Source organism: Denticeps clupeoides, chromosome 4, assembly GCF_900700375.1.
Source record: "Denticeps clupeoides chromosome 4, fDenClu1.1, whole genome shotgun sequence".
In the NCBI taxonomy this organism is placed as follows: Eukaryota; Metazoa; Chordata; class Actinopteri; order Clupeiformes; family Denticipitidae; genus Denticeps; species Denticeps clupeoides.
The window spans coordinates 2,058,425-2,072,131 of NC_041710.1; the positions used below are offsets into that span (position 1 = coordinate 2,058,425).

At 46.9% G+C, this 13,707-nt stretch overlaps 1 protein-coding gene across 1 annotated transcript in view; it reads left to right on the forward strand.

The window, feature by feature from the left end:
• Nucleotides 1-13,707, forward strand: part of LOC114787674 (arf-GAP with GTPase, ANK repeat and PH domain-containing protein 3-like) — an 86,595-nt gene that overhangs the window by 1,591 nt on the left and 71,297 nt on the right. The gene's annotated exons all lie outside the window — the stretch shown is intronic.

The following is a 13,707-nucleotide window of genomic DNA, read 5'->3' on the forward strand; positions in this document are numbered from 1 at the left end:
CATCCACCAGATCTTCTGAGGTGTAATATCTATTCATTCATCCACCAGCTCTTCTGAGGTTTAATATCTATTCATTCATCCACCAGCTCTTCTGAGGTTTAATATCTATTCATTCATCTACCAGCTCTTCTGAGGTTTAATATCTATTCATTCATCCACCAGATCTTCTGAGGTTTAATATCCATTAAAAAAAAAAGTGAAGTGATTGTCACTTGTGATACACAGCAGCACAGCACACGGTGCACACAGTGAAATTTGTCCTCTGTATTTAACCATCACCCTTGGTGAGCAGTGGGCAGCCATGACAGGCGTCCGGGGAGCAGTGTGTGGGGACGGTGCTTTGCTCAGTGACACCTCAGTGGAACTTTGGTGGATCGGGATTTGAACCGTCAATCTTCTGATTACGGGGCCGCTTCCATCAGTTCTTCTGAGTTGTAATATCTATTCATTCATCCACCAGATCTTCGGAGGTGTAATTTTTATTCATTCGTCCTTCAGATCTTCTGAGGTTTAGTATCTATTCATTCATCCACCAGTTCGTCCTAGGTTTAACATCTCTCGCCATCTTTATGAAATCTTTGTAAACTCTTGCAGTATTGAGAGCTCGGTTCCTCTCTTCTTCTCCCACGTTCCTGTGTGGGCTGAAGCCACTCCTGCTTTCTAGATGCTCAGTGGGCTGGAGTGGGATGCAGTTGGACGGTTTTACAGCATTTTCGTGTCTGAAGTCGGACACACGCAGGGTTCAGTAAGAAAACCCGTCTACGTTTGCAGCATTTCATAAATTCATTTCTAAAGGACCCAGTACTCCACAATGCTGCATTTGATCCCTTCTCATCATACTTTCAGCTGGGAACGTCTGTGATTTACAGATTTTAAATTCCACTTAAAATGGCAGACGGCAAAATAACCTACGCCGCATGTTTGGCAAGGCCGGAATAATCTTTGATAATCTTCTAATCTTTTCGAATGTGGCTGGCTGTGTTTTGGGGATGAGGACGAGTTGGTCGTCTGATCTCAGATCAGTGTCTTTAAGTCATGCCTGATCAGTGTGTAGAAAACTCTTCCCTTGTCTAGGGGGAAAATTATTATTTTTTATATATATATTATATATTATATATATATATTATATTATATATATATATATATATATATATATATATATATATATATATATATATATATATATATATATATATATATATATATATATAAAAAACTGTTCAATTGTCTGACTGATTTGTCCACTTGGAATCATTTTTTTTAATCTTCAGATTTCAGACCTCGTTTTTGTGGAAGCACCTTTTGCTTTTTGGATTTGAGGCCAACGTGATGGCAAAGCAGGATTTGGCAGCAGCGGCAGCTTGGAATCAGGAGCATTTTATCATCCACTCTTGCTGCCCGAAGAACAGGAGAACGTGCTCGATCGGTGAAATGCTTCAGGCTTTTTTCATGCTTTGGTCCTCTTTGGCATCGAATTGCCTAATAATAACCTGCTGGAACCATGTGTGGGCAGGAGATGACATTGTGGCTTTGGTGCTGGTTCAGGGGTCCATTGAAAGAATGAAATGAAATGTCACATATTTGTCATAAACCTTGAAAAATATGTTCATCTCAGTTCATGGTTGCTGTATGGTACGTAAATGTATCGCTACATATTGATCTATATATTTTTTTAGATCTGGAGATGATCAGACGACCTGCCATATTGACGATATGCTAATGTAAATAAGGAGATGCGTGTGTTTATTTGATGCATTAAATAAATGAAACGTTTCATGTTCATGTAAAATGTGCTGGTGCAAGGCGGTAATTCCAGAGTTGCCCATGCCTCACCGGTCTGAACGCCTTTTGGTTTCTTTTCAAAAAAATCTTTAGGAATTCAAACCTGGAAGTTTCTTCACTTTGATGTTGAGAGTTTAATTTGTGGTCCTTAGCCAGGTTAGCTGGCGTCCATGAAGTTGTGAGGTCGGACCACCATGGTCATTGTCTAGTCGTGTTCGTCGGACGGAACCTGCAGAGTTCCTGCTGTTTACACCAAGTGGTGAGGTTGGACCAGTAGCAGTGCATGACTGGTGCCATCAGAACCAGGTTCACCGGTCAGTGGCTGATTGGTGAGTTTTAATCGGGGACCTTTTGATATTTCGTACAGAATAATGATTGAGTTTGGCATGAAAGTGAAGAGATTGTCACATGTGATGCACAGCACACGGTGCACACAGTGAAATTTGTCCTCTGCATAAGAGCAGTGGGCAGCCATGACAGGCGCCTGGGGAGCAGTGTGTGGGGACGGTGCTTTGCTCAGTGGCGGATCGGGATTCGAACCGGCAACCTTCTGATTACGGGCCACTTCCTTAAGCCGCTGCCACTTGCTAGGCCACCACTGCCCCTAAGAGAGAAGTGAAGGGTGTAGAAACTGCCAAACAATCACAGGCTGCAGGCTCCAGCGCTCCACCCTCATTCTTCTGGAGAACAGTGTTCAAGTGGAAACGTTCTTTTCTGTCTTTCTCAAGACCTTTAACCAGGAAACGTTTATGGTTTGGTGCAGACTTATCGCTGCCCGACCGAAGCCGGCTTTGTATGGCGACGACATGTACGGATAGGCACTAAGTGCCTCTTACGTTTCCATTTCCTCTCGCTGTCTTAATTGAATACTGACATTTAAGGCTCCAAATCCATTCCAGCAAACATGTGCAGGTCAGGAATGAATTTAAACCGTGACTGCACACTCCCTACTTATACTTTTGAAAGTAAATTCGGCAGGTCACATTATGAGCAATTTAGAAAGCAAGTGAATAAATGAATAGACCAGCACTGTCTGAAACAGCAGCCATTTCCCAGTTATTTGCATGATTAAATGTATGTTGAGAACGGGCAGATGCAGCAGCCGGTGCTGAATGCTGATTGGATGCTGGGGCAGAGGTAGCGCAGCTGCTGCTGAATGCTGATTGGGCGAGGCGGTGGGTGCAGAGGGCCGATTGGGTGGGTTATCTGTTGGTGGTAAATCTCGATGAGGGTCGCATCAGCTTTTCTATAGAGCCACTGAAAATAAGATATTTCAGATCGATTTCCAATAACACCAGTGGTGTCAAACCCTTCTGAATGTCCGAGAAGCGAGACCAGTTCCACGGGGCAGCCCCTTTCACCCACAAATAAAAGATGGAATTTCTGTTAGAATTCGCATCGCTGTTGAAAAAAGCACATCACCATCAAACGTGAACCGCCGAACGCTGAAGGTTGGACGGTGCAGGAGATGTGGAATGGTGGTGAATAACGATTCCAGCTTTAGTCGCCGCGCACGTCCCGCCTCATTCGTGTTTTTCTCAGGATGCCTGTTGCTTAGGAACCGGTGGATCATGTCTGGCAAACTTTAAGATAAAAACTCATGTCTTTTTATTTTTATCTTGCAGGTAATATGACAGAAACTTTGTCAGGTTCAGCAGATTGTAAGAGAAGATCAGCTTTACTATGATCCACCTCACAGCACCGCCACACGATGCATCATGCACCAGTTTTCAGTCCTACAATGGTGTTTTCAGGAGCAGAGGAAGCAGATGGATCGCTCCAGATGTTCCTCTCCTCCGCAGCAGTGAAGAACTTCTTTCTTCTCCATGTGGCCATGCACCACCTCTCTTACTTATCTGGTTTAAAGAACCATTTCAGATTTCAGACCTGCTATAGCGCTAAAAAAACAGATAAAAGTCCACCTCCTGACTACACTGTACTCAGGCTTTTATTTTGGTGTCCATGCCTGTAGTGATGTTCTCGAGACCGCACATTTTTTGTGGTCTCGTTCTATCTTGGGCTCGCCTCTTTGGGTTCGGTCTCGTCTCGCCACTATTTCGTCTCATCTTGGTCTCTACTCTATTTGGTTTTGGTCTCATCTTGGTCTCGGTTTCGTCTCGACGCTATTTGGTCTTGTCTTGGTCTCTACTTTATTTGGTTTCGATCTAGTCTTGGTCTCGGTCTCCTCTCAACGCTAATTGGTCTCGTTTGGTCTCTACTCTATTTGGTTTCGGTCTCGTCTTCGTCTCGTCTCGCCGCTATTTTGTCTTGTCTTTGTCTCTACTCTTTGATTTTGGTCTCGTCTTGGTCTCAGTTTTGTCTTGACGCTATTTGGTCTCGGTTTCGTCTCGACGCTATTTGGTCTCGTCTTGGTCTCTACTTTGGTCTCTACTCTTTGGTTTTGGTCTCGTCTTGGTCTCAGTCTCATCTCAACACTATTTGGTCTTGTCTTGGTCTCTCTCTGGTTTTGATCTCATCTCAGTCTCAGTCTTGTCTTGACGCTATTTGGTCTCATTTTGGTCTCTACTCTTTGGTTTCGGTCTCGTCTTGGTCGTGTCTTCATGCTTTTCTCAGTGGACACTGACAGCGCATCACCATCAACTTCATGGACATCACGAGCATTGGCAAAATAATAGATTTTTTTGCACATCTGGGATTTTTCTATTGCCAATTTGCGAATGACTGTATGCCGATTTTGTTGAAACACCGTGACTGAGACAGCTGGGACAACATCTGCATTCACCAGGCATGTAGAGACCATGAAAAGTAAGATTGTTGATTAGCTCTGCGTTTCTTTCTGTTAAACTATTAGGATCTGACAAAGAATGTCTTATATGCGCACATAGTACAGTCGTTCGTTTGGGGGGAAGATATTTTTTTTCTGCAGCTAGATCACTAATACAGAGTACCTTAGTTACCCAGAAATGGAAAAAACAGTATCCTGTGCACACAAGTTAAAATGAAAGTGAAGTGATTGTGAGACATTGCAGCGCAGCATACGGTGACACGGTGAAATGTGTCCTCTGTATTTAACCATCACCCTTGGTGAGCAGTTGGCAGCCATGACCGACGCCCAGGGTGCAGGACCATCACTATACTTGCTCACATTTTATCATGCAGTCATTGCAGGATTCCAAGATTTTTATTTTTTTTTAGATCATAATAGATTTTAGGACCGCCCCTGCTCATTTCCATATGCGCTGTCAGTAGCCAATCAGGGGCGTGGCCCAAACCGACCACTGACACGCGCGCTGCACTTAGTAAACTCGGAAGAACGCAGTGATTGGCGCATTTCTGGCAGGTTACTGTCAGGCTTGTTTTATTTGATTTATTGTGTCTGCAGTATTTTTAAAAGCCTTTAAGTTCTACATTTAAATATTATTATTATTTTTTAATGATATGTAAGAAAACTCAAATTTAGGACTTTTAAAGGATCTGTGCTGGAAATACGCGTGGTTTCATCATTGGTAAGTTGGTAATTTTTAAAATTTATACCGCGCAGGCATACTTTTCGGCTACTTGTGTAAGGCTGTGCGGCTGGGATGTAAAGGTCAGGCACCCAATTAGCCATAATCACAAAACCAGTAAGGGCGTCCTCGGGCCAGAGGGGGGATTCTAGTCAACCCCTGCTAATCAGAGATCCCTTAAGGTTAAAGGTCAGGATGGTCCGTCGATCGTGAACTTTAGATCTAGATCGCTGAACAACTTCACAAGGCTCCCTCTGAATCATTGTGTTCCATTTTCCTGATATTTTTCAGGAGGACTGGACACATTTACATTTACAGCATTTATCAGACGCCCTTATCCAGAGCGACTTACAGTCAGTAGTTACAGGGACAGTCCCCCCCTGAAGACACTCAGGGTTAAGTGTCTTGCTCAGGGACACAGTGGTAGTAAGTGTGATTTGAACCTGGGTCTTCTGGTTCACAGGCGAGTGTGTTACCCCCTAGGCTACTACCACCCCACAGAAGACTGGTATGGAGCTACCATTTCAAAATTCATGAATAAATATCGAACCAAATATCGACACAGACACCCCGGATACAAGAATCCAGGTACGAAGCCTGGAGGAGTCGAGGCGCGACTGATGTCACCGCCACCACAACTTTCACACCACGAATCATCCCCAGACCCCCAGTTTTCCTGGTCTCCGGGTGAGGGTACTTCTGCATCTGCGGACCTTCACGACTTCGTTATCGAAATCAAGCTTCATATTTTAAAATGGCTGCTAGTCAGGAAATCCGCACACACACACACACACACACACACACCTGGGCTAATGTACACATGGACTGGTGCTCCCACCATTGGGTTAAATAGATCATGTGACCAACGGAAAGTGATGAAGTGAAGGCGTGAGAAACAGAATATATAATTAGATTAAAGAAGACGTCTCGGCGTGAACAGATTTCTTGGATAAACAGGGGAGAATCCAGCTGGTTTACGGCGCCGCTGAACGCCTTGCCGTAGAAGCTGATTACTGTAGACCAGCCGTGATGACTCTGAACTCAGACGGTTTAGCCGCCGGGCGGAGATTTGATCTTCCCGCTCGATAAAAATGCAGCTCAATTAGCCATTATCCCCGAACCCCAGTCCATTAGCCTGAACAGTAATAAAAAGTGTTTTAATGGAGTAAATACGATGTTTGAGGCGGGTTATCATACGGAACTTCTCTGCTTCTTCTCCCCCCCGCCATCGCTGTGCTTTCAGCTGTGACCTTTGAACTGTGGCATGTGCACGGCCCGGGATGTCATGTGAGCCGGGCTCGCGGAGGTCGTGGCCAGCTCCCTCCATGGCACACGGACTGCGGACAGAATGGCCCCCATTGTTGCCGCTGGACAAAGACGCCGCTCTGCTCGGGGCCGTCTCTCCTCCGAAACCTCTTCCTCCTCCGAGATGTTGCTCCAGACGGCACGGGCGCGGCCAGCTGCTCCCTTGTCCCTTGTCTGCGTGTATTCGCTTTAAGTGGCGAGGTTGGAGTAGGTGTGACGTGAGCGAGGTGTCTCGGTGACCCCGTGGTGGCGGCAGATGGCAGACTGCATCAATGGGATTTTTTTGGGGGGGGGGGGGGGGGGGGGCACATATGCCTCCCCGCCTGCAGCCGCCGTCCTCTCCACTCGGGGAACCTGGGTCGGCACCCTGGAGGGCGTGACCTCTGTGACCCCTCACAGCGAAACACTGAACGGATTGTTGTGTTCTGCCCCCGAGGGGGTCCTGGCCAGCATGTGGGGTGTGACGCCATGTGCCGTGCCGGAGGCCAGATCCCGAAACGACCCGCAGGCTTAGCACCAATTTTCCTTGTTTTTATCGTAAAAAAGATGATTTAACAATTATTACACGTATTTATATCGCCTGTTTTGGATGCTTTCTGTTCAAGGGTCCATTTCTACTCATATTTTACAAAAAAAACTGCTTCTTCATGATGTTCATGAGCCTCATCAGCCAGGAAATTCGGCCTAAAAAGAGCTTCCTGTCAGTCCACATTCATGAAACGCTGCCTGCCCGACATGAGGGGCGGGGCTTCATTCTGAAGCCCCGCCCCTCCTTCAGCAGACATAAATAATCATAAATAACCTATTGGCCGAGCTAATGAAATCAAAGCAACTTGTTTTCCCCTCGATCAAATTTTAATTATCTGATTGGTTAATAAGACCCCCAGCTGTGCATTTACCCAGAATGCCGTGTGCCTGTTTTTTTTTTTATTTAATTTTATTTGCCCCTGTAGATGATAATTGTCCTGCTTTTGAGTAACGAGTTTCTCTCTCGTTTGAGACACTTCCAACCGCTCCACTCTGCTTTAATAACAGGGCTCTTCATACACGCGCCGTTATTAATAATTCTAATTAGAAGTGTGGAAGGTGGTGCATTTTATAATGATCAGTAGGCCCGTTAATCAGCGTATGAAGATATAAAGATGCACATGCACTGTTTTTAGAATTGTGAGGTGCACGTTGACAACAGTTCATGAATAATTCCAGCTGGTTGCATGCTACAGGAAAGCGTTCTGGAGGTTTTTTTTTTTTTTTTTTTATGTTCAACGGTTTCTGTTAAAACAGACCAGAAAAATTAGTTACTGACACTGAAGCACAAAAACAAGGCATTTGGACGTTTTCAATATTCATCCCTGGTGCACATTTCATACACAGGGCGAGTTCAGAGGCTTTACGAATATGCAGAAATATTAAATGCTGAATAAATGATGGCCTGGTGATGGTGTTCAGCAGAAGATGCTGGGCTCGGTTTAACGGTCCCTCCATCTCATCTGGAGCAGAGGGGCTGCGATTCCACCCGGTTTGAGTTCGTCCCCTCACTTCCTGTGTTGTGACCAGGGACTTCCGTCTGGCTGACCTGAGGTCAGCACAATCCGTGCGTCTGTCTGAAAAAGACGTTTCTGATTTGGGACCAGAAGCAACATTTTTGATACCGTTGAAATCTTCAGAATTTCATATAAAGTAAAGTGAAGCGATTGTCACTTGTGATACACAGCATACACAGTGCACACAGTGAAATTTGTCCTCTGCATTTAACCATCACCCTTGGTTAGCAGTGGACAGCCACGACAGTATTCAGCATCACGAGAATTTCAGCCATAATTCCAGGCTACATTAAACCCAAGAACGACTGGATTAACCTGTAAGAACCTGCGGTGACACCAATGTCACTTTAAATGTTCTGCAATGCTCTTTATGCAGCTTTAATCTTAAGTCCTAATGAACTTCCTGGTGTTCCTGTGACGACGTTTAAAATTCCAAAAGGTCTGAATGTCATTCTTCCATTTTTTTTCTGTACAAACACAGAATCCTACAAAACGGGCGTGGCAGTCGGATTCACAGCGAGGCGACAGGCTGGCGGTTCGAGCAGCGAAAGAACAAGGCGACACTCTCGCTTGCATCCCAACTTCAGTTATTAATATGAATGATGCTGAAGGAAGCTGTTACTATGGAGATTGCCGTCAGGTTCAGATCGCAGTTTAATGCATTATTTACCGTCAGGTTTCCTGGAGTTACAGTTTGATGACGGAACGATCAGTGTTCTCATTCGGGGGGATATTTGCGTGTTTATTTCATGCCCTCTGATGTACGAAATATTATTTTTTTTTACCGCATCACAGTGTAAATGATTTGCATGTTGGAACTCCGGCTGTGCATAATTTGAATCCCACTGGGACTTGTTTTATTCTGTGTTTGAAAGCTCAAATGCGGCGTCTCGTAAGCTTCATTAGTGTCGCGCTGGACCTGGCTTGGATTTTTAATTGGACTTTTTGAATATGACGGGCGCAGGACGCCGCGCTTGAAACGTTTCGCATGCAAATGCCGCCGGACATGAGAAGCAGTCTGGGAATTCTCCGCCTTTTCCCTGGCGCCTCGCCTGCCTCTGCCGCGGTTAATGGGTGGCAGCTGAGGCTCCGGGGCCGTCCGGGCCCTTCGCAATTCGAACTAAACACATATACCACCTGCGCTAATTGGATCGGCATCATTAAGTCACCAAAAAGCCTGGTGTTCCGTAGCGTGGATTTTCCTGGAATAATCCACGCCGCCGATAGAATAATAACCAGCTCTGGATTAGTACACCACCCGCCGTAGAGTGTAATGGCGTTCCTCCGCCCTGGATGTAAAAGCCGGAGGATGAGAACGGAGAGACCCCCACGGAGAGGATGCCGGAAAGGGGGGGAAGCAGTGATGCTTGGGGATCTCATTCCATTAAAAAGCACGAACGGAATTTTATTCCCACCGCGGTTTGTAGAAAGAGATGCCGCTGTTGGTCTGGCGCCCCCACTGGCAGGCCGCAGTACAGCGTTCGGATGCTCTAACAATTCAAGTGGCCGTTCCGGATTCCGCTGTCACAATAAGAAGGCGAGTTTACAGCCTTAAATGAGTCCATTTTGCCAGATTTTGGGTCACGTGTTCACGTGTTCGGACCCGTATATGGAAGGTTTTGTGGGTTCGATTCCCATGGTGCCACCGAGGTCCCCACACACTGCTCCCCGGGCGCCTGTCATGGTGCCCACTGCTCACCAAGGGTGATGGTTAAATACAGAGGACACAGTACGGTTCATTCAGTTTCAGTGTTTATTGGGGTGATTTGGAAAAATGATCTGGAGGAGACGTGAAGCTTCTAAATGGGCCAATCGCAGTTGTCCGTCACCACAATGCGCTGTGAACGAGAGCTGCAGTGCAGACTTTCAGGATCCTTTTCTTCAGAGGAGAGACGTTCACGTGGTGATTTCCTCCGGATCTTCTTCTCCCGTTATCTGATTGGCCGGTGACGAGCATGTCGACGGGTGAACGATGGACCTCTGTTGGTCAGTAGACGCGCCTTTTCGCTGGTTCCTCCGTGGGGACCGCGGCGGTGGAGCTCTCATCATTCCCACGTCGTTCTTCGTCGTCGTAGTCCCGGCGCGGGCGGGCCGTGGTTATGTAACCAGCCGAGTAACTTCTGCTCCTCCACGCTGGTGTGGAACAGGAGGAGGTGTTCGTCTGCCAGCTCACACCTCCTGGTCGATTTAATGAACGAGGTCGTGCGGCCTGATCCGTGGGCATCGTGTCATTCCACGCGATTCTGCATTAGAGGCCCCGCTCCACGCTTCCCACGTGAAATGGCCCCCCTTTAAAGAGGGGAGATGCAGAAGTCCGGCTGCGGCTCCTTTGATGTCTGTACTGGTGGTAAATCGAGTGAGGAGCTGCTTTTCCGCGGCCCTGAGTGGTGTCCCGGTGCAGGGCACCAATAAACGGCCCTAACGCGGTCCACAACCGCCACTGCGGGCTCCATTTCTCTCACGTTAAGCTGGTTAAAAATAATAGTCCTGCACCAATCTTTCATTTCGGCATCGCACCGCGTTTTTACTCCATCTTCGGCGCCCGGGGACGCGATGTAATGCCGTTACAGTTCGCACGGATTATTTCTGTTATATCTCTGCGTCCTAATAGGGACCTGGCCGTTTTATAGAGCTTTGTGCACTGTGTGTAGTGTGGGAGGCTTTCGTATTGTATTTGTCCCTTCGTTTTTTCACATTTCCTGGTCTGTTAGGGACGGGACAAGGAAATAAACCTGTACGGTTCACTTTCACGCGGCAGACATATTATGATTGAAAATGTCTCTTCGTTTTCATAAACAGAGGGAAAAAATGTGTCTTCGGTGGGTGAGAGAGGGCCACAACTGTCCCGATGTGACGTGGGGACGACCCTCGACGTCCCATTTGCACCGTTTTGTCTCGTAAGCCACAGAATCCTCTGACATAAAGAGGCCAGAATGAATGGTGTGTTGCTGAGGAAGATCTCTCTGTTCTATTGGGGGACGAAATGACGGAATGATCCTTCTCAGCAGATCAAGACCATAAAGGAAAGTGCTGAAGTGCAGAAAAAAAAGAGAATTTTAAAAAAACTGTCACATTTACTGCATTTCAGTAAATAAATAAATCTGTAAATGTGAACGTCAGTTCCGTCCGTCTCAGCTCGTTCTGGCCGTAACTCAATCAGCCTGTCAGCACATCCTGCAGCCGGAGGACGGGCGGGGCGGGCGGGGCGGGTCCCTGCTGACTGGACCGCTCCGCTGCGTGATTGTACCTCCAATTTAAACATTGTTAGAGACGAGCGTGGGGAAGAATTCGAAATGCTGACACATAAAAGATTTATTGAATCGTTTTAAACACACATTTCTATATTCTGCTCTTCCATTCCAAACAGAGAGATCTGGTATCAATCAAAAGCTTTTTGATTAAATGCAAATGGTATGAAAATCATAGCTGATGACCATCTTGCTCATCATCTTCAGAGAACCTCAGAAGAAGTTCCTGTTCTTTATTTAACAATATTTAATGTAATTAAATCACGGTGATGCATTGATAAAATATTAATTCAGGTTTTTATTATATACATATTGATTGATTCTGTTTTTGTTCTTATTGTCATATATGGGGTTTTATGGTACATTGTTCAGTTGTATTGGTGCCATTTAGGATGGAAGACCATTAATATCATGAACCTCAGAGCCTGTGTGTAGGTGATCTGTAATGTTCCTCACTCGCTGACCGTTCATTCTTGTTTTGTTTCCCATCATGCCCTGCTGCCCGGCCGTGCCGGAATCCCGCTGTTACCCACTGAATCCCAGGTGAGTGCGGTTTCCCTCTTTTCCTGTCTCTGCCTCCTCAGTAAAACCGTCTTCACCTCTGGCTTTGACCTTTAACCCCTGGTCGTGGTCCAGTTGACTGGTAGTACTGTGTAGGACTCTCCGCCCGGAGAAAGTCGGGGATTCAGCGATGGGGTTCGAACCTGGTATGAACCTGGTACCCTGTGGTCTGGTTACCAGGCTGCTGCCAGCTGCATACTCGCTGGTGACACCGTGGTGTCACACGCGCTGTGTCCTTGGGCACGAACCCAGAGCTGGTGTCCTGGTGCCCGCTGGGCGCTCTCTCTCTCTCTCTCTCTCTCTCTCTCTCTCTCTCACACACTTCATTACTCACAACCGTTTATAGAAGCACCAGACTTTCATCATGTTGCTGCCTGTATCGTATTTGCGCCGTCATTTCCCTTTTTCATTCGATAGTGTCACATTTTGCAGGTTTTGAATCAGAACCTCTGGACATTTGTAAAAAAACAAAACCTCGATCTTCTCTTTAAAGGAACCGTAGACTCACGTGTCATGGCCTGAAATGCAGTGTCAGAGGTCACGAGCCTCCGCTGGGTTAAATGCAGCAGCCCTGACGGCCACGGCAGAGAGTGACGTGTTCCATAACGCTGCGCTGCGCTTCATGCCGTGAATCGGATGTTTTATCTTTCCTGAAGACGAACGGCGTGCTTCTCCGCCGTGACGAGGCGCCAGCAGGGTGGTGTTGTGTGTGTGTGTGTGTGTGTGTGAGACGGAGATGGATGAGGCCGTCTGGATGAATGCACCTCACGACGCTCCTACGATTGTAAAGAGACGTGAAAAAATCCCCCTGCACGGCTCCTCAACCGGACTTCCGCGTTGAAGTCAAGTCCAGGAATGAGGTTTCATGTCGGAAATGATCCCTTCCGTGTGGTTGGCGGCTTGTAAACTAGTTTTGGTGAAGGTTCAAAGTGTTTCATAAAACAGTATTATTGTTTTTTATTATAATTTGGGGGAAAGTATGAAGGACAGCTGGACATGTTTTTGGGGCGGGGCAGTGGTGGCCAAGCGGTTATCCCAATCCGCCAAGGTACCACTGAGGTCCCCTTGATGAAGGTCCCGTCCCCACACACTGCTCCCCGGGCGCCTGTCATGGTGCCCACGGCTCACCAAGGGTGACGGTTAAATACAGAGGACACGTTTCACCGTGTCACCGTGTGCTGTGCTAGAAGAAGCCGTTGATGCCCTCGATGCCGGAGATGAAGTTTTGGTCCCTTGTTCCGGGTGCTGCCTGGTCTTGCTTGTTGGTTTTATGGGAACACGGTTCTTCATCCCCGCCGACTACGTTTACATGACAAGTGACATCAGACTAAATCAGACTTCGCTTAGTCGGATTATCTGAGTAGTTGCTCAGTGCGTCCTCCGCATTTACCCCCCCGGACCCGTATAAAACCGCATAAAACTGCAACCACAAGGGATAATATAAGAAGATGACATTGAAACATAAGAGTACTCGTCTCCGACGCAATACGTCAACTGTCCTAATCGCTATTGGTCGAAGAAGAATCGGATGAATATGAGTCAATAAATCGATTTGTGGACAAGGACAGCAGTCCAAGTCGTGCTGTAAACGTGGACACCGCATGGGAAGCCGTTGGCTGGTTTTCATCCCGTCCGTATTTAATGCTAATTGCTATTTAGTGTGATATTGAGCCCGTGCACCAGTTTAATCAGAAATATGGAGCATGTCCTCGAGGTGCGTGCGGGGACCGGTGTGAATGACGGCGGTGACGGCGAGGCAGGCCTGCCCTTCGCCAGGCGGCCTCCTGGCACAGCGGCCTC